Below are 19,855 nucleotides of genomic sequence, written 5' to 3'. Positions count from 1 at the left end.
TTATGTTATTTGTTTCATGGACTCCTTGACTTTCATGTTAAATAGGTTTCATGCAATTGGTTTTTCAGGTGCTATTTAATTTGTTTGCCTTGTTTGTGTTTCCAGATTCGTGAAGAGGAGCTCATTTGGATCAAAAGAGCGAGGGCATCTACAAGCTTGCGTTGGACCAAAGGTTGGCCCTAAAAACCTTTGTTTGCTATTGTTTATTGAAGCATATTTAGAGAAAGATAGTGTCTGGTTGGTTTGCTTGTCGTTAGGTCTGCTTTAGATTCTAGGAAGGTCTATCTTGTCCACAAGATCGACTCATTCCGCGTGACAGTCCTGCAGGGTAATGCCTTGGCGGAACAACTCTTGGATGGTTAAGACGTGGAGGAATAATTCCTGGTGGGAACGAAGGAGAGGCACCCACAAAAGGAAGAGGTGTTGGAGGGGTGGATTATTGGTAGAATAAATAGCTTCATTTTTAACCCATTTCCTACTTCAAAATCATAACCTTAGACCTCTGTTTTAACCTCACAACCTCCTTATTCCTACACTATTCCAAGAATCATGCCTTTTCCTGCACTAACTTTAAATTTCATAATTAAGGGTTACAAATGTGCTTAAGTAATTATTTTTATAGATTTTATACCTTTAATATTATTTGCAACTAATATTTCTTCCTAAAGTATTTGGTAAGAAATGTATTAATCATTTCTTTAGCATGGTCGAGTGCAAGTATGATTCTTGTACCGCTAGAAAATCCTAAACTTCCATGACAACTCACTACCTAACAAGGACATCTCATTCAGAATCGGTCATATCAAGTTGGGATCAGAGTGGAGATAAGTTAGGGATATGATAAATATTAGGTTGTTAGCCGAATGCTCAAGTTTAGCGTTTTGTTTGAGCCGAAAGGCTTAACATGTAATATTGTTGTTATTTCATTACAACTAAAAGGTTTAGATTATAACACTGAATGTAATTTGGTTACGACCGCAGGCCTGAAGGGATGTATATAATGTAGGATTCAGATAGAAGATGGTAGCGAGCGATAGCGATAGAAATTCTACTGTAACTGTGGTATTTTGTAATTTTACTAGTATTTCCCTCGTTCTAGGCTGGAATCAATTTCACAATGTACATTTGCTAATTTTGAAATTTAATATAAAGGGACTATGCCATGTTATTTCAATCCTGTGTTTTAATTCTGTGTTGAGAGCTGAGTCTCCAAGTTTCCTAAACAGGGAAACGCACTGGTTGGCTAGGGCCCAGCCAACCCATCTCGTTCTCCCTCACATTCTCCTTTCTCGTTAAAGGTGTGTTGATTTCGTTTTAATGCAAGGTGTGAATTAAATAGATGCTTTCATTATTTCACAAAGTTTAGGTTCGATTTCATTTATAACCATTGTGTGACTGATTCATGGTGTGTATGCTTAACTAAGTTTGATCTTACCCTTTTGTAATTTATTCTCTTCAAAGCATAGTATTGTTTCTGCCTAGATCATTCAAGCACTTTATTCCACGTTATTCTTGCACTAGTGCATTTATAGTTTTGCAAGTCGATTTCTTTGTTTCATTACAAAAAAGCCTTTCGTTCTCTTCTGTTGTACGAGTCTTGATGCATTTCTGCAAGTGACTATTCATCTTTCAGAAGTATTCTTGATATCCTGAATTAAATATGCTTTGGTAATTAAAGAATGAATGTTGTTATAACACATTAATTTGTACCTACACTTTATACTTTTAATGAAGGATCGAACTTCATATTTAATTATTTCAAAGTGAACCTTTATGAATTAAGAAGGTTAAAAAGGTAGATCAGATTTGTGTGAATAACTATTACAGGGATAAAGCCTGTTGTCACAATTAGATGATTTCTTTAGTTGCATGAAGGAGTTCCTTGATTGAAGAAAAGTGTGCTTTGACTTTAGAAGTTAATTCTTATTTTGAAGTTAAGTTGGGTTGAAGCATCTTTTTTCTTGTGGAAGTTATTTCAAAGTTCTATTCACCTTTAAAAATTCTTTCCTTAAGTTAACACACTCTTTATTATTTTATGAAATAAATTTGAAAACTTGGTGCAGGAATCTTTGTTATGGTACAGGAATCAATATCTTGATATAGGAACTGAAAACTTGGTGTAGGAATCTCTGTTCTGATACAGGAATCAATATCCTGATATAGGAATAGAGTGCTTTAGTCTTGAGGCTTAGAGCCCCTGCATGAGGACATAAATCTTCAATACAAGTGTAAAATATAATTCCAACATATAAATTTTGTTTCGGTACCAGTGTAAGAATATTGCAGGAGTACAAGAATAACAACTTATTATAGGGAGAAAGATCTATAGAGTAGTCAAACATCTTCAAGGGTCAAATTGATAATCTAACATACAACTATACTGAAGATAGATGTTGGCTTGTTAGGGCCTGACCCAGGTTCGGAGATGATTTAGCCAAACAAATTTTGGTACTACTGGCCCTTTTGGCAACAGTTCGCAGAGCGCAGACTGAGGTCTCACCCGAAGTAGTATGGGAGGGTGCTAGAACCAGGTTTCCACACCTTGGGGATGTCTGATGGTTTCAAGTGGTCTGCGGTTTGACCCTGCATGCACGTCACTACGCGCGCTTACCCGTACCTCGCAGCTTGGGATGTTTCGTTCGTGCAACCCTACTCGAGGGCCGAACAATGTTATTACACAAATCCTTACTAGTAACCTAATATTAGTTGATTAACTTAGGTTATCTGTATGCTTTCAGTTATACTTAGCAATATTCACCATTCATACAAATGTGTGTAGTAAATAAACAATATAATTGCAAATGATATTAAACTGGTAATAACACAAGAATAGATACACGGAATTCAGATAAAAATTCTGTTTATTATTCTTCTTCCTTGGTTATAACGTTGAATCCACCCTGCACACTCAACTACAGGGGTCCGTGCACTCAGCTGCAGACTCTACTAGGCCTCTGCACACTCAGCTGCAAAGCCTCTTCCTACTACTACGACCCAAGATACTTAGACTCTTGCTCTATGCTTGCTATTTTATTCTATCTATCAGATTCCATCGATTCATTCGTTACTTTAGAACTTAGAGCCTCACTCTATTTATACAATCCCATGGTCCACGGACCATGGGTAGGTCGACACTACATTCAAAACTTAGGGCAGACAACTCTATGACTGTAACATACAATTCACGCGCTACGCCCACAATTCGTGAGGCTTTACAATAATATTACTGAAAACATGGGCTTTGAGCCCCAAAACATGCTGTGGGGGGGTATTCCATGCCCAACAGGCCCCTAACACAAAGATTGTGACTCGCCCTCGAGTCACTTTGTCGGCGTGGCGATCTTTTCACAAAGTCCCTCTAGTTGGTCCCGAACGATCTTGATGTCTGCAGCGCACTGAGCTGCTACTTGCTGTACCTACTGCATTCTCTCTTCTGAGACCTTTGTTTCTGGCATGCTGTGTTGTATTTGTGCATGCATCCCCTAAATCTGCATGAGATTTCCTTCAATATCTGCCGTGATTGTGAAGGCTTTGTCAATCCATGGTTGGATGCATGCTTTGAGAACTGCTTCCATGTGGTGCGCCACATCCACCTGCTCCTTTAATGCCTTGGCATGTTGCATCCTTGCAAGTCGTTGAGTGAGGAATACTGTCTGCATAGTCCCTCTAATTCTTTCATAGTGCTGCTGCAATTCGCGAGCGTCTATCTCTAGCTGCTAGATGTTGGGATCCTCCTGCAAAGTCGTGAGGACCTCTAGTGCCTGTTCCAACATATTCGTACATTCGCACACTGCACCTCCAACATCTTCCAACCTTGCTGCAATAGCACTGGTGTGTTGTTCTCTGATTTTCGGGGGAGTGGAAAGTTGTGCCTTCAACCGCAGCTTAGCGATCTGGAGATTTAGCTTTAGTTGCACCCTTGTCATCTCTTCTCTCACGTCACGGACTCCACTTGTAAAACTGTTGATCCAGACTTCTACCGGTAGATTTGCCGCGATGGCTAGCTTTCGGACGCGTCAACAAGCATCGTCTACCGTATTCACCAACTGTTGATTCTACGACACCAACTCGTCGTGCTGTAAGCTGAGTTGTTCTATGTTAATTTTGTACTCACTAAGAACCTGGATCACACAGCTCTCCCTGGCTTGCAGATCTATCGTTATCTCGTCCTGTAACTGATATAACGTTTCCCTGGGAAGGGAAGCTAGGTTAAGGCCGATTTCTTTCATCAAGTTAAGCGACATCTGATCCATCACATTTGGCGACACTAGAGCTCCCTCTGGCAACACTATTGTGTTTTCCATCCTTGTACGCAACATTTGTTCTGCTGCTGAAGTGCCTGCTGCAACGTGGGTAGACAAGGTACCTTCCTGAGGGGGCTGCACCTGTAACTCTTGCAGCTGCGCCCTAAGGGCCCCCTCCACAGTCTGGTGCTTTTTCATAAACTCTTGAAGCACTTAATTGGTGACATCGCAAACCATCTCATCGATGTCATGGAGATCACCTTAGGTTAAGGTGATCGGGTTAATGGCCAGCTTCGAGGCATTGACCTTCTTCCTTGGGCTCGATCTCTCTGTGATGCACAGTCGTTTGAGCTGTGTGGATGTGGTCCTTATGTTCACACTCCCTTCTGCTATTTTTGTGTCCTCTACCTCCTGCCTTGAGGATGTTGCTTGGCCCTACTCTGCCTGTACCATTGCTGCCTTTGTTGTCTACGCTGCTGCTGCTCCTTCTACGACCTTCTTCTACTCTGCGGCTTCCTGTGCTTCTTCATGTACTGCTCTTACCTTAGCTGCCGCTTTTTCATTTTGCCTTCTCACGACCAGTTGGGTGATGCACAGTTTGGAATCATCCTTCTTTTTCTGTGCTGTCACTTTCTCCAGTTCTGCCAAATCTAGGGCATGCCACTTGGGAGGCCATATCTCTAATATAGTGAAGATTGCATCGTAAATGGCTACAAATGGTAGCTTTGTCCACTACTTCGTCGAGTCCTTTTGCGCCCTAATATAAATGTTGTGCATATCCACCTTGAAGTCTGCAAAACTCTGCAGACTATTGTGCACTGTAGGTGACAGGTGTAGCCTCCTGTTGACCCACATTTGGATGCTCGCCTCCATGAGCACCCAAAAAAAATTTGTATCACGAATTAGTTTCACGTCCTTGGTAGCCTGAGCAAAGCGTACTTTGCGGCCTCTGGTAAGTCTCGGTCAATATTAGGGAAATGACTATCCTCCAGTAGTTCTCCCGCTACCAGCAATATGGATAAGAGCAACCATGCATAGTGGAAGGTCTTACCCTACTCCTGGGCTTCGCAACAATTTAACAAAAATTCCTCACAGAGGAATTCAGCCTAGTTGAACTGGACCCCCTCTGCGCACTGCTCGGCCAATGTGACCACCGGCGTTGGTACCTCATTGGTGCGACATTTTCTTATCACTTTACTAGCCAGGATTTGAGTTGCTACGCGCACCCCCTTGTCCTTGATGCTAGAGATGGCGTAGCCCCTCTTCTTTTTCTCTAGCTTATATTTCACTTTCATGGCTTCTGTAAGAGCCAAATCGCTACTTTTTTCAGCTATAATCACGGGGTCCTTTCCCTTACAGGGAAGCCGAGAAATATGGTGGATGAGGTCTGCTATGATGGGAGTAGGCTCCTCTAGCCATAGATACCCATCATGCACCAGGAAGAGTAGTGGCCTGATGATGAAAATGGTGATGGGCACACAGTGGAAATGTTGAATCCATAACAAGTGTAGTAACCCGGCCTTTTCCACACCACGCAGCCATTTTTGTGGCTCTAGCGTTACTACCTCCCCCTACGTGTTTTGCTTCATCAGATTCACCGCCTCTAAGTGTGGGAACTTTTCGCTATCAGTGAGGTCCCAGTCTTCAAATTTCATGGTGGGCATGCGGCCCAGGTTTATGCCCTCAAATACAATGCCATCGGGGAGGAGCGAGGTTTGGAGTGAACTCTTCGTTGCATCCAGATCCTTTGGTACTTTGGTCTTCCCTTTCCGTAGAGGGACATACGCGGGCCATTTTGCTATAGAGCGCAACGGTTGGATATCCTCCTCCACATCTTCTTCTTCTTCTGTAGTGGCGATTAGGGCTTGCAAGTCTTCTTCTTCCTCATCTGTTTCAATTATGACTGCCTTCCCCTTTTATTCCATTGATAATTTGCTATGCTGCAGATTCCTCGGGGACATGCATACTGGACCCATTCCCTGTTTATCCTTCTTCAGCTGCGGCATCCACGGTGATTTGGGGATTTATGTGACCACCCCAGTGCCCTCAGGAACATCCTGCACCATGGGGGTCTGCGCGGCCTCACCGGCGGTTCCCTCTTCAATTCCCAACCCATCCTTAGTGGTCGTCATCATCTCTACACTGTATTCTGTCTCTCGCGAACTTAGGGGCTCAATTATTGCTTGGTTCTCAACACTCTGTGCTCTGCTCAAATGCTCAATTCTCAAATGACCAAGTGTTGTTTGCTGGCCAGCCCTGTGATTTTTATAGCACCTTTCGAATTTGAGTTCGACTGTTCCCCCCAATTTCGGGCCATTAATGCTTTCTTGGTGGCAGATTTTCCCAAATCTTGCCCATAAATCATGTCTTAAATGCCCGCTACCTACTCCATTTGGCCTCCAATCGGACATATTGTCATGAATAGTGACACCAATGGTCACTTCCTAGCCAACCCACGCAGCAGCACAACCCTCCATGCGTGGTCGTGAACCTTGTGATGTCCTGCTCCTGTGTGCATCTCTCATATTGCGCAGCCCCCAGGCAGAATATTTTATAGTCTTGTGCTCCATTTCAACTGCCTAGAGTGCTAAGACTATCCTTCCTATGGCTAGCCACGTGGGTGCACCACCCATGCGGGGCCTCATCTCGTTCTCCACCATGTTTCGCAGAGAATTCCATCTTCCATTGTAGTGATCGACATCGCGCACTCTACTATTTTCACTCCGCTGCCCTGGTCACTACGTTTGGTGAGATGTGGTCTTAGCCACTGCAGCAGAATAACCAATTCAGAACGATAGCTTTCCAATTTTTCAGTATGACTGTACGCACCTTGCCTTTCCATCCTTGGTTTTTTAACAAGAAATGCTTCCTTTATTTTGTTTTCTAGCTTCTTAACCTCTGCGTATATCAAAGTGCTTTCCTCCCTTGGTTGTACTTGGTCTTTTTCAAGTTCACGAAGTCTAAAGTTTCCTTGTCAGATTTCTTCCTCAAGTCTGACATGTTCTGTTTCGCGCAACTGTGTGATTTCTTTATTTTGGTCTGCGTGGACCATTGTATCTACGGGTGTTGTTGTGCACAGACTCGTCTTCGCATGCTCCACAGGGACTATAGCCCCTGCTTCATACTTCAGCTTTGGAAGTGCTTGCATGGTCAAAGTTTTTCACATGGTCCTATAAGCCTATACAATGCTGGTACGCGCAGGTCCCAATCAGTGCGTCTCACATGGTCAGCCCTGTTCAACACTTTGCACACCTTGCAAAAGGCTTCCCCATGTATGATTTTTGGCACACTAGGTTTTATCATGCTTCATCGTTCACTCACTTGTCTTGCCTGCTTCTACTTATTGTTCTTGTTTCCTATCGTGATAGCGGTGTGTGTTCATGCGGGTTGCGTACCATACACTTGTACCCATCTGGAAAGGTGGGTGTGCAAGCTGTTTCACCCCTCACAACCAGCTCCCATCCATAGCTGAGGCTTTCCAAATCGTATAAGCATATCCCTTCTGCATTTGCGCCAGCTCACAATACTTCTCTTATGCGTACCCCACCACCTTGCGGGCATCGCAAGAAATGCCCATTTCAAAGCATTGAACCACTATTGTTCTGGCACTGCACTTTCAAATTTGTTCAAGAATTCATCCACCACTATCAAGCCATCATACATAGGTAGATCCCTTACCTCTATTGTCATGCAGCGCAGTGATCTTACCATCATGTTGCAATTGAGTGTGGTTACCTCGTGTAACCAGTTCTACCATCGTTTTGTTTCCTCATCCAAATTTGATGTGCAAGAGCTTTTGCGCTCCCACGAAATCTGGCCATCCTCTATAGGATTCACCCAATCCTATTCTCGATTGTTATCTTGTAGATATATTCTAGCTCATCGTCGCTCTCGTCGTCATGCACTAGCTCTGTGTAACGTCTTCCTTCCACAAGGTCTAAAGGCACCACTACGCGTAGTGACTTTTTCTCAAAAATCATTTTACGCTTCTTTAGATTTATTACTTCATTCATATCAGTGGCCCAGTATATTCCCAGTAGCATGGGATAGGGATTGTTGTCATCGAAAATCTCTATCACCTCAAAATCTTCAAGTGCACTCGCACCTTCGATTTCTACTGTTATCCCCTGCAATCTTCCCATCGGTAGGATCTTCTGCTGGTTCACCATCCGTAATTGAATAGGGGACCATTGCAACATGGGCCTACCCATGTGCTCCCATGTTATTTTTGGTAGCACATTCACATCCAATCCTAGATCTAGAATTACTTGATCCATTTCATACTCCTCGATTTACGCAGTCAATCTCATTTCCCTTCCTATTCATGATGTGTGATTTCTAAGCTTCTGGACTACGAGCAGTTCTCCTGACCCAGTGCACCTAATGATAATTTCCTGCAGCCCTTTCACAGCCTTGCTGTTGCGCATCAGTTTCATACATGTCTTCGGAAAGGTAGTGATCATTAAAGGATCCATCTTTGGCTCTAGTTGATCCTTACTACTTGAAGTGGAGGCCTCTGTGAAGCTCTTCTTAGCTTCCATGAATGTCTCCTTCGCGCGCTCCAAATCAAATTCAGGTTCCTTTGTAGAAACCTTGTTAGCCCTTGCACTCTCTTCAGGTGGCTTACCTTTGTCATCTCCTGTTGTGATACCACTTCTGAGCACGATGTTTACATTCGGGTCCTCTTCACGCGACTCAGACCTCATCATTTGCAAATTCTGAGTTAGGGGAGGTTGGAGTATCCCTTTATCGCGCAACCTCGCTATCAATGTAGGGAAATCCTCCATCTCATGATCAAACTGAGTAAAATATAAACATGATGCTCTCGTCGTATTCGAACAATCGTGGGCATAGTGCCCTAGCCCTTCGCAATTGTAAAAAAATAGTTGTTCGCAACCCCTTCCTGGTCTCATTCCACCTTGACCTCATCCGCACCCCTAAAATCTAGTGCACACCATTCCTGCATTTGGGTTGAGGGCTCGCATTTTGGTCTGCACTCTATATGCAGGAGTCTGATCCATCATCAGTTCGTAACATCTGCAGGTGTGCTCATCATGGCCTACCGACCTGCAGAAATTACAAAAAAATTGTTGGGACGTCTGTGTATACTTCTGCAATAGATGACAATTATCCATAGCGTGTTTTCCTTCTATCTGACAGACCATGCACCATAATTCAGGGGCCGCACTCGGTCCTCCTTGTGCCTCTGGTCTTAATGGAATTGGCCCTCCTCCTGCCAAGTAGTTGGCAAAGATGGACAATGGTCCTTGTCATGCCCCTGGCATTTACATTTTATGCACCATACTTCCTTGCGCGCCTCTGGCCAAGTTGTCCTATCCTGTTTCAAAATCTGCATTTCTAGACACAATTTTTGTAGTTGCACATGGATTTGTTGGACTCCCAGACCAAGATCTTGTATTGGTGTCTCGTGTAGTCTCATTGCAATCTCCAACGCTTTGGCTTGGGTGGATAACTTCTACTGTGATAGCGTTGTCCTTAAATACGGTGTTAGTGATGCTACAAACCATGCACGGTGCTACTCATCTGTCAAGGTCATGTTGGCTTCGTGAATCATACTCTTCAGTCTCTGATCCAGATCCCATGGGGTCTCACCTGAAAGCATCACGATATCCTTAAACCTGATAATCGACTGTTTCTCCAACTTTGGCCTACTAAATTCCCTGTTCAGCATAGCCTAGATATCTATGATCCCTGCATTTGGATGGTCATTAGAATGCTTAATGTACCATGTCAATGTGTGATCCTACAACGTGCTCACCAACGTTTCCTTCTTTATATTTTCATCCATGACTCCTTGTGCTTCCCATATGGCCCTTACCATGAACCAAAATTGGTCTGGATCTTCATTACCTACTCCCTTGAATACCAGAAATTTTATCGTGCTTGCAATATTGAACTGTGGTGGTGGCAGAGGTGGTGTGGGCGGAGATGGAGGTGAAGATGGTGAGACTAGTGGTGCTGTAGGTGGAGGTGGTAGGCGCAGAATCTGATGCCTTATCAGATTGACCGCGCTTCTCAGAGAAACTTTCGCAAGCTATTCCTCGCTTTCCTACCGAGGTGAAATCAAGGAGCTATTTTCTATCTCTGCACTACCTTCGTTTCTATAGATCCTCCCACTTCATGTAGCCCCAAACATAAATTTATTCGCATAACCCACTTTTCACACAATAACATCTTAATACAAGTGTTCAAAGATTTAATGTACTTACCTCACGGTCCTTTGAGGAAGCGTCGTTCTGCCTCATTGTAGCTGACTATCGTGTCTATGTAAATTTGGTGATAAATCCTCCTATAATCCGATCGAGCTAATGGTCCATAGCGCGCACAATCTTATCTTCTGATGCTTCTAATCTGCACACTAATTCTGGAGTCCACACAATTGGTTTGTCAAGCCTACACCTTCCCTGACTGTCTGCTAGTTTTGCAATCCACTCATACAACTCAGAAGGAAAGGATGCAAAGAAAATTTTGTGGATTTATGCATATAAGTAGTGCTCCAACCACTGTTCCTTTGTTACTCACAGATTCCTGTTTTCCTACGCTGTGAACTCGTGAATCTTTCCATCTAACCACCCTTCAATTTCTTTCTTCGTTGGATTCCAATGACATGACATCAGACATCCCTTATGAAAATCCCGGTCTCAGCAATATAACCATTTTTTGGCTTGTTGGGGCCTAACCTAGGTTCGAAGATGATTTAGCCAAACAAATCCTGGTACTACTGGCCCTTTTGGCAAAAGTGCGCGGAGCGCAAATTGAGGTCTCACCCGAAGTAGTATGGGAGGGTGCTAGAACCAGGTTTCCACACACTGGGGATGTCTGATGGTTTCAAGTGGTCTGCAGTTTGACCCTGCACGCACGTCGCTATGTGTACTTACCCGTACCTCGTAGCCTAGGATGCTACCTTCGTGCATCCCTACTCAAGGGCCGAACAATGTTATTACCCAAAACCTTACTAGTAGCCGAATATTAGTTGATTAACTTAGCTTATCTATATACTTTCAATTATACTTAACAATATTCACCATTCATACCAATGCGCATAGTAAATAACAGTATAATTGCAAATGATATTAAATAGGTAATAACACAAGAACAGATACACGGAATTCAGATAAAACTTCTCTTTATTATTCTTCTTCCTTGGTTATAGCCTTGACTTTGCCCTGTGTACTCAGCTGCAGGGGTCCGCGCACTCAACTACGGAATCTACTAGGCCTCTGCGCACTCACCTGCAAGGGTCCGTGCACTCAACTGTGGAATCTACTAGGCCTCTGCGCACTCACCTGCAAAGCCTCTTCCTACTACTACGACCCAAGATACTTAGACTCTTGCTCTATGTTCGCTATTTTATTCTATCTATCAGATTCCATCGATTCATTCATTACTTTAAAACTTAGAGCCTTGCTCTATTTATACAATCCCATGGTCCGCGGACCATGGGTAGGCCAACACTACATTCAAAACTTAGGGTGGAAAACCCTATAACTCTAACATGCAATTCGCGCTCCGTGCCCGCAATTCGCAGGGCTTTACAATAATATTACTCAAAACTTGGGCTTTGAGCCCCAAAACATGTTGTGGGGGGGGATTCCATGCCCAACAATAGACATAGATTTCCATTTCAATTAGTGAGGATTGCTTACAGAGTTTGAAAGTTCCTTTCTTTTATTTCTCCGCAAAAGTACTTTCTTTCACATTCCAGCACTAGAATTTCTTTAGTGTAAATTGCCGGGTGATCTTTTCTTTTCGACTCTGCAAGGTTGTAAATAAGGAAGTAGGAATAGAGTTAGGAAAATTTCATATCATTTTGGCATTTCTTGTGCTTTGCCTCTAAGTTTACAAAACCCCCAGGTTGACAATTAAGTGTTGAAGGAGTCTGCCTAATCGCAATTCCTGCACCCAAAATTTTGGTGCCATTGTCGGGAAGGTGATTTGAAATTGGTAAGAACTTTCCATTTTCTACAATAGGGGTAAGTCTGCTATTATTTTTTCTGTAGTATGATTCTATTTCTTTAAGGATTTTACGAGTGCTAATTTTTTATTCTTTGCAACACTTGACAGATTCTTTTCTTTACAACATCTGAATTTTGTTTCTTTGGATTTGGTTTATAGAATGAATGCCTAATAAAGATAGTAGTCAAAATCCCAATAAGGGTTGATGAAACACTGAAAAATCTGAAAACTCTTCTCATGTTGGACGTTCTTTTGCAGGTATAAAGTCCAAGCAAACCCAAACTCATCACGTTGTAATGTAACAGTCCACTTGGATTCTGGAAACAATGATTCAAGTGTGACACAACCCGAAAAGGGGAAGAAGTAGGATAACGATGATTGGAAAGTCCAATTCAGCAATAGTCAACCTTCATCTTCTTTGAAGTGGTCTGATTGGAGGCACAACAATGGCTGATCATGAAGACCATGCAGAGGGGACTGGAGAGAATCAGGTAAATGAAGAGAAAACCACTCTTGGATTTCTAATAGTGAACTCAGAAGTGAATGTGCAAATGAAGAACTCACCTTCATCTCTTCCACATTTTCATGGTAATGTGCACGACGAACCAGATTTATTTATTTTTTATTTTGATATACTATGTAGGAGTTATGATTATTCTTTCGATGCGCAGAAATTAAAATTGTTTCATGCAACTCTCAAGGATGCAGCCTTGCGAAATTTCATGGGACTAGGAGGAAACGCTGTAAATTCTTGGGAACTGTTAGGTCCCTATACTACCAGTGTAACCCCTTATTTTTATTAGTATAACCCCCTTATTATATTATTGTGCCTCATATAAGCCCACTATTGTTATCATTGTGCCCTTACATTATTATTGTTATGTCAGTTCTGATTATATTATGACCCCTTAGACTCCTATATATAGAAAGGAGGTCTTGTCATTTGTATCATCCAAGAATTGTTCATTTGTTTAATGTAAACGAGGTTGCCTCCTTGAAGAGGCTTATTTTTAAGGCGTTGATCTATATTTTATATCTTTTTGTGAGTTGGTTTCATAACATTTGGTATCATAGCTTTGGATTCTAGGGTTTCGCTGCTCCAAATAGGTCATCGTGGAATTTTCACTGTAATGTTTTCTCTACAATTTTTTAGAAGCTAAAAACAAAACCCATTTGATCTGAAATCATTCTAAAATTTGGGTCCGAATTTCATAGCTTGTCTTGCTATATTTTCAGAGATACGATATGAGGAATTTAGGGTTTTGAAGACTCCCAAATTACATTCCAAACAGGGGACTTGGGGAAAATCGTCATAACTTTTGTTCTGAGCATCAGATTGAAATTTCATAAGAAGTTTCAGAAAGAGGATGGCTTGTAGTTTTCTTTATATCAGTTTCAGGTACTAAGGTCAAAACAGTGACACGTGGCACTTCGTATAATTTTTCTCTACTGAACTAGTCTATAATCAGGTCATTGTGGGAGATTTGGCATAGCTCTTCATTGGAGAATCCAATATTTATTAGACCTATGGGGTTAGAAAAAGGAGTAAAAGGGCTATGATAGGACATGATTTTAGATATTTGAGATCTGCATTTACAGAGATACAATAGATCCAATATTGAGCTCTTACAAAGTGAAAAAACAGATGTGTAGTTTTTTTTTAAATTTTGCATAAGATTGGTTTGAAAAAATAGTTTGAAGGAATTCAAAGGGAATAGTGAAGAATTATTAACATTAATTGATTCCCCAAAGAAATAAAATGGAAACACCTAGTAAGCAACCTGAAAGCTCCAGCATGACTCATGAAGAAGAGGAAGAAATGCAGCATGATATATCAAAATTACAAGACCAAGTACAACAAGTTTCACTCTCACAAAAGGTAACTGAAGCCAAGATGAATGGTATGGAAGCTAATATGAATGGTGTGCAAGTTAATATGGATGGTGTGGAAGCTAATATGGATGGAATGGAAGCTAAGATGAATGGCATGGACACTAAGATGGAAGAATTGAAGATAAATTTGAACAAGTTGCTACAAGAAATGGTTACTAATGGTGAAAGGGTAGTAAAGGAAACTCATGATGAGAACAAAATAAATGTTAATCATGATTTTAGAGACTCTATTGTTGGATTGAATACCCACCATGTTCCAAAAATCGATATCAGGAAGTTTGATGGCAAGGATCCCGGAACATGGATACTACATATGGAGCAATTTTCAATCTCCATAATGTGCAAAACAAACAAAAGGTATGTATTGCAACTTTATATTTGGAATCAAATCAGTTTGTATGGTATTGATGGCTTTTCTCTCGTAAACAAATTGTCACTTGGGAAATTTTTACAGAAGAAATGATAGCACATTATGAGGATACAAAAAGCAGCACCTTTTTTAGCCAATTGATAAATCTAAAAAAAAAGGGTTCAATGATGGAGCGCATTGAGCACTTCCAAAAATTGAACATAAGGGTAAAAGATATTCCGGAGGAGCATAGGATTGATGTGCTCAATGGGACTTTAGAGAATAATATACAACATGAGGTTCGTCATTAGGAACCTGATTCATTGGAGAAGGCATTCAGGTTAGCAAGAAAAATGGAAAGCAAATTTATGGCAACCAGGAAGCCTTCCACTCACAACTATAAAGATGGAAGTGTTGTTGCCCCTAACCTTTCACAACCTACAAGGTTGAAACCACAACAATTGGAAGAAAAAAGAGCAAAAGGGATTTGTTATAGTTGTGATAGTAAATACACTAAAGGTCATAAGTGTGCTGAGAAGAAATTATTCTACATAGATTTTGAAGAGGAGGAAGAAAAGGAACAAGAAATGTCAAAAGAAAAGGATATACTCCAGGAAAAAACCCTAGATAAAGAAGAAATTAATCTGACCATATATTGTAATGCATTGGCTAGAATTACCACTCCTCAAATTATCAAGATAGAAGGACATATCAAGAAGAAAAAGGTAATAATGTTGATTGATTCAGGAAGTACCCATAATTTTATTCATTGTAAGATATCCAAGGAATTGAATTGCTTCCTATATCCAACACCAGAGTGTCAAATGATAGTTGCAAGTGGAGGAACCATAAATTTCTCTGGAAAGGCCATAATATCAAGCTATCCATGGGAGAATATGTATTGAATAGCCCAAAGGTTTCCATTCCAATGGGTGGTGCTGATGTTGTACTAGGAGTCCAATGGCTACAATCATTGGGTACAATAGCTTTTAATTTTGAAGAAATTTTCATGAAATTTTGTGCGGAAGGAAAGGAACTTGAATTAAGGGGTATTGCAGGGAAACCAAGAAAGATAATCAGCTCTAACGGTATGACAAATATTCTAAAGAAGGAAAAACGAGGTGTAATTGCACAATTATGTTTGCTGGAGGTTCCCACATCGAAATCATCTATTTCTCCAGATCTCCAAAAGTCTTGGACAATCATTCCAAGATATTTGAGACTCCCAAAGTCCTCCCACCTATTCGTGATCATGATCATGCTATTCATCTGATTCCAGGAAGTGTTCCTCCAAACATCAGGCCGTACAGATATCCCTATGCCCAAAAGAGTGAAATTGAACATATGGTTGTAGAAATGCTAGAGGCTAGTATAATTCAACCTAGTCGAATTTCTTTCTTTGCTCCAGTAGTATTGGTGCACAAGAAGGATGGATCATGGCGCATGTTTCCAGATTATAGGGAGCTCAACAACCTCACTATTAAAGATAAATTTCCCATTCCTGTCATTGATGAATTATTGGATGATTTGCATGGATCAATTTAATTCACCAAGTTGGATCTTCATTCAGGATATCATCAAATCAGAATGAATATTGAAGACATTCTGAAAGAAACATTTAGAACTCATGAGGGTCATTATGAATTTTTGGTCATGCCTTTTGGCCTTACCAATGCACATTCTACATTTCAAGGTTTGATGAATTCCATTTTCAAACCCTTCCTTAGAACATTTGTGTTAGTATTTTTTGATTATATACTAATCTACAAGAAGTCTTGGAAGGATCATGTTCAACATGTTGACAGGGTGCTCAAACTATTGGAGGCGAAACAATTATATGCAAAAGGATCCAAATGTTTCTTTGGAGTACAAGAGGTGGAATATATGGGTCATATTGTATCTCATGAAGGTGTTAAGGTAGACCCTAGCAAAATTAAATCCATTAAGGAATGGAAAATCCCCACATCCATAAAGCATATGTGAGGATTTCTCAAGTTGACAGGGTATTATCACAAGTTTGTTAAGAATTATGGAAGAATAGCAGCAGCTCTAACAACATTATTGAAGAAAGATGCATTTTCATGGACTCTAGAAGCAACAAAGGCCTTCAAACATCTTAAAGAGGCAATGTGCCAAGCACCGGTCTTAGCTACACTGGACTTCACAAAAAACTTTATTGTGGAATGTGATGCTTTAGGAAATGGAATTGGTGTTGTTTTAATGCAAAATGAAAGACCCATTACTTTCAATAGTTGTCCAATCAAAGGAAAGTATTTACACAGAGCTATTTATGAGAAGGAAATATTTGCAATACTACATGCACTTAAGAAATGGTGTCCCTACCTAATGGGAAGACACTTCAACGTAAAAATAGATGATGATAGTCCTACATAATTTTTAGAACAAATATTATTCTCTGAAGAGAAACAAAAATGGGTCAGAAAGATGTTGGGTTATGACTTTGAAATCATCTACAAAAAAGGGAAGAAAAATATTGGTGTAGATGCACTCTCAAGAAAGGATGAGGATGTGGAAGCATTGTTTTGTGTTATTTCTATTATCCAACTTGTTTGGATAAACAAAGCAAGGGATGAATGGAAGAAGGATGAAGAAGTGTGGCCACTCATTCAAAAATTACAGAAGATCTCAGTTCAAACAATATTGTCAGAACTTGACAAGGAAGGAAAAATCATATTGGAGCTTGGAGAAGTCACAAAAACAAGAACCCAATAGCTACGAAATCAATCAATTTCATAGTATCTCATAAAGTGGAAGAACTTACCCACTGAAGATTCCACATGGGAGGACAAGGATTTTATACAGAAGCATCAAGAACTGCTTAAGCATTGAGGACAACACTTTTTTAAGGAGAGGAGCATGTTAGGTGACTATACTACTAGTGTAACCCCTTATTATTAGTAGTACAACCCCCTTATTATATTATTGTGCCCATGTAGTCCCCATATTGTTATTATTGTGCCCCATAGACGCCCACTATTGTTATTATTGTGCCCTTCCATTATTATTGTTATGTTAGCTCTGATTATATTATGACCCCTTAGACTCCTTTATATAAAAAAGAGGTCTTGTCATTTGTATCACCCAAGAATTGTTCATTTGTGTAATGTAAACGAGGTTTCCCTCTTGAAGAGGCTTATTTCTAAGGCGTTGATCTATATTTTATATCTTTTTGTGAGCTGGTTTCATAACAGGAACAAATGAAGAGAGTATTTTCGAATAAATATCAGGAATATTGTAAAACTAGAGAACTATAGGATGAGATCTTCACCATTGTATAAGGTGATGATGAGACTTTGGAGGACTTCTTAGAAAGATTTTTGTATATACTCCAAAGGTCCAAACACAAATTTGATTTAAGTACTATTCGAACCTTGTTCCTACGAGGACTTACTAAGGATTCTAGACATAATTTGAATTTGATAGGACAAGGAGATATTGCTCATAAACATTTTGAACAAATTTGTGACTTGTGCAGGAAGTTGTCAAAAATTCAATCTAGATCCACTAGAGGAGGCTGAAGCAAAATTAACAAAATGGGATCTACAGATGTTATGATCATTAGCTTGGAGAATAAAATGGACAACATGAAAATTGAAATAATGAATATTGCTAGAAAACAAATAGACTCTTTGAAATTTCATCAAAAACAAGAAAAAGAACAAGATTCATTGTCTATTTTTTGTCCAAAATGTAGGGTAAAGCATCCTTTAATAGAGTTTCATGCTGATATAAAAAGTTCTAATAAATGTGTGATCTGTGCAGAGAACCATGCCACTAAGGAATGCCCCTCTATACCTGGATTAAAAGTTGTATTTGAAGGAGAGAATTCTGAACCTGAGTCGTTACATGCCAGGGGAGCATGAAGGAACTAGCCACAGGCAAGTGCAAGTATGGTTCCTGAACCACATTTTTTTGGTTATAATGCACCTTCATATTCATATCATAATAATAGTAATCACTCTCAACATTTGTAGTATGGAAACCATTTTCACCATGGAAAAACCTCTCAACCTTGGCAACAAGGATGGAGAGGGCTAAACCATTCATATCATTCGTATCATGCTCAGGTGCCATCATATCCTCCTTCATATGCACCACACCATATGTCACAACCATCTTTTCCCTCTCTATCTCAGCAAAGTCAACCAATGCCACCATTTCCTTTGCCATTTCCTTTCCCTTGTTTCATTCTATTCTATGCCAACACGAGGTTATCCTTTAAGAATTGGAGGACTTGTTGTTGATGTTCGATGTGATGTTCCACTACTTGAACCTTAAAATTTTCTCTTAAATATGATGTGATGGATGGTGGTTGATATCCATAAAGTTCCATAAATGGGGTCATTTTTGTTGTTGTATGGAAGGAAGTGTTATACCACCATTTAGCTAGAGGCAACCATTTGACCCATTGTGTTTGTTTATCAGATACAAAGCAATGAAGATATCCTTCCAAACATTTGTTTACTATCTCAATTTGCCCATTAGATTGAGGATGATAAGATGAGCTATGAGCTAACTGAGTACCAAGACAAGAAAATAATTATGTCCAAAAATTTCCTGTGAAAATGGGATCTCTATCACTTACAATAATCTTTGGGTTTCCATGTAGCTTTTGAATTGTTTCCATAAATGTAGTAGAAAATGTACTGGCTTTAAATGGATGTGATAATGCACAAAAGTGTGCATACTTTGTAAGTCTATCAACTACCACCATGATGACACTCTTTCCCTCAGACTTGGGTAAACCTGTGATATAATCCATTGAAACCTCCTCCCAATGTTGGCTTGGAATGGATAAAGGTTGTAATAGACCCAGTGTCTTAATTGTTTCAACTTTATTTTGTTGGCAAACCAAACATTCCGCCACAAAATTTTGAATATCCGATTTAAGGCTATCCCAAAAAAATTCCTTCTTAACCCTGTGGTAAGTTTTTAGAAATCCTTAGTGCCCTCCTAAGGGAGAAGTGTGCAATTCCATAAGAATCTTTTGTTTTAGTTTGGAATTCTTATAGAGGTATAAGCGATATTTGTACCATAACGAATCATTTTTCCAGCTAAATTTATCAGACGTACTGGAATCTTGTTGTAACTTTCGAATAAGTGCCCACACTTCTTCATCATTCTTCCATTCCTCCCTTGCTTCGTTTATCCAATCTAGTTGGATAATAGAAATGGCGCACAACATTGCTTCCACATCCTCATCCTTTCTTGAGAGTGCATCTGCCACCACATTTTTCTTCCCCTTTTTGTAGATGATTTCAAAGTCATAACCCAACATCTTTGTGACCCACTTTTGTTGCTCTTTAGAAGATAATCTTTGTTCTAAAAAGTATTTAAGGCTATCATGATCCGTTTTTGCCTTGAAGTGTCT

The sequence above is a fragment of the Pinus tabuliformis genome, chromosome 2_2 (assembly GCF_031772625.1).
Source record: "Pinus tabuliformis cultivar Carrire ecotype Pingquan chromosome 2_2, CPIR1, whole genome shotgun sequence".
Classification (NCBI taxonomy): Eukaryota; Viridiplantae; Streptophyta; class Pinopsida; order Pinales; family Pinaceae; genus Pinus; species Pinus tabuliformis.
This window is presented reverse-complemented; position numbering follows the sequence as displayed.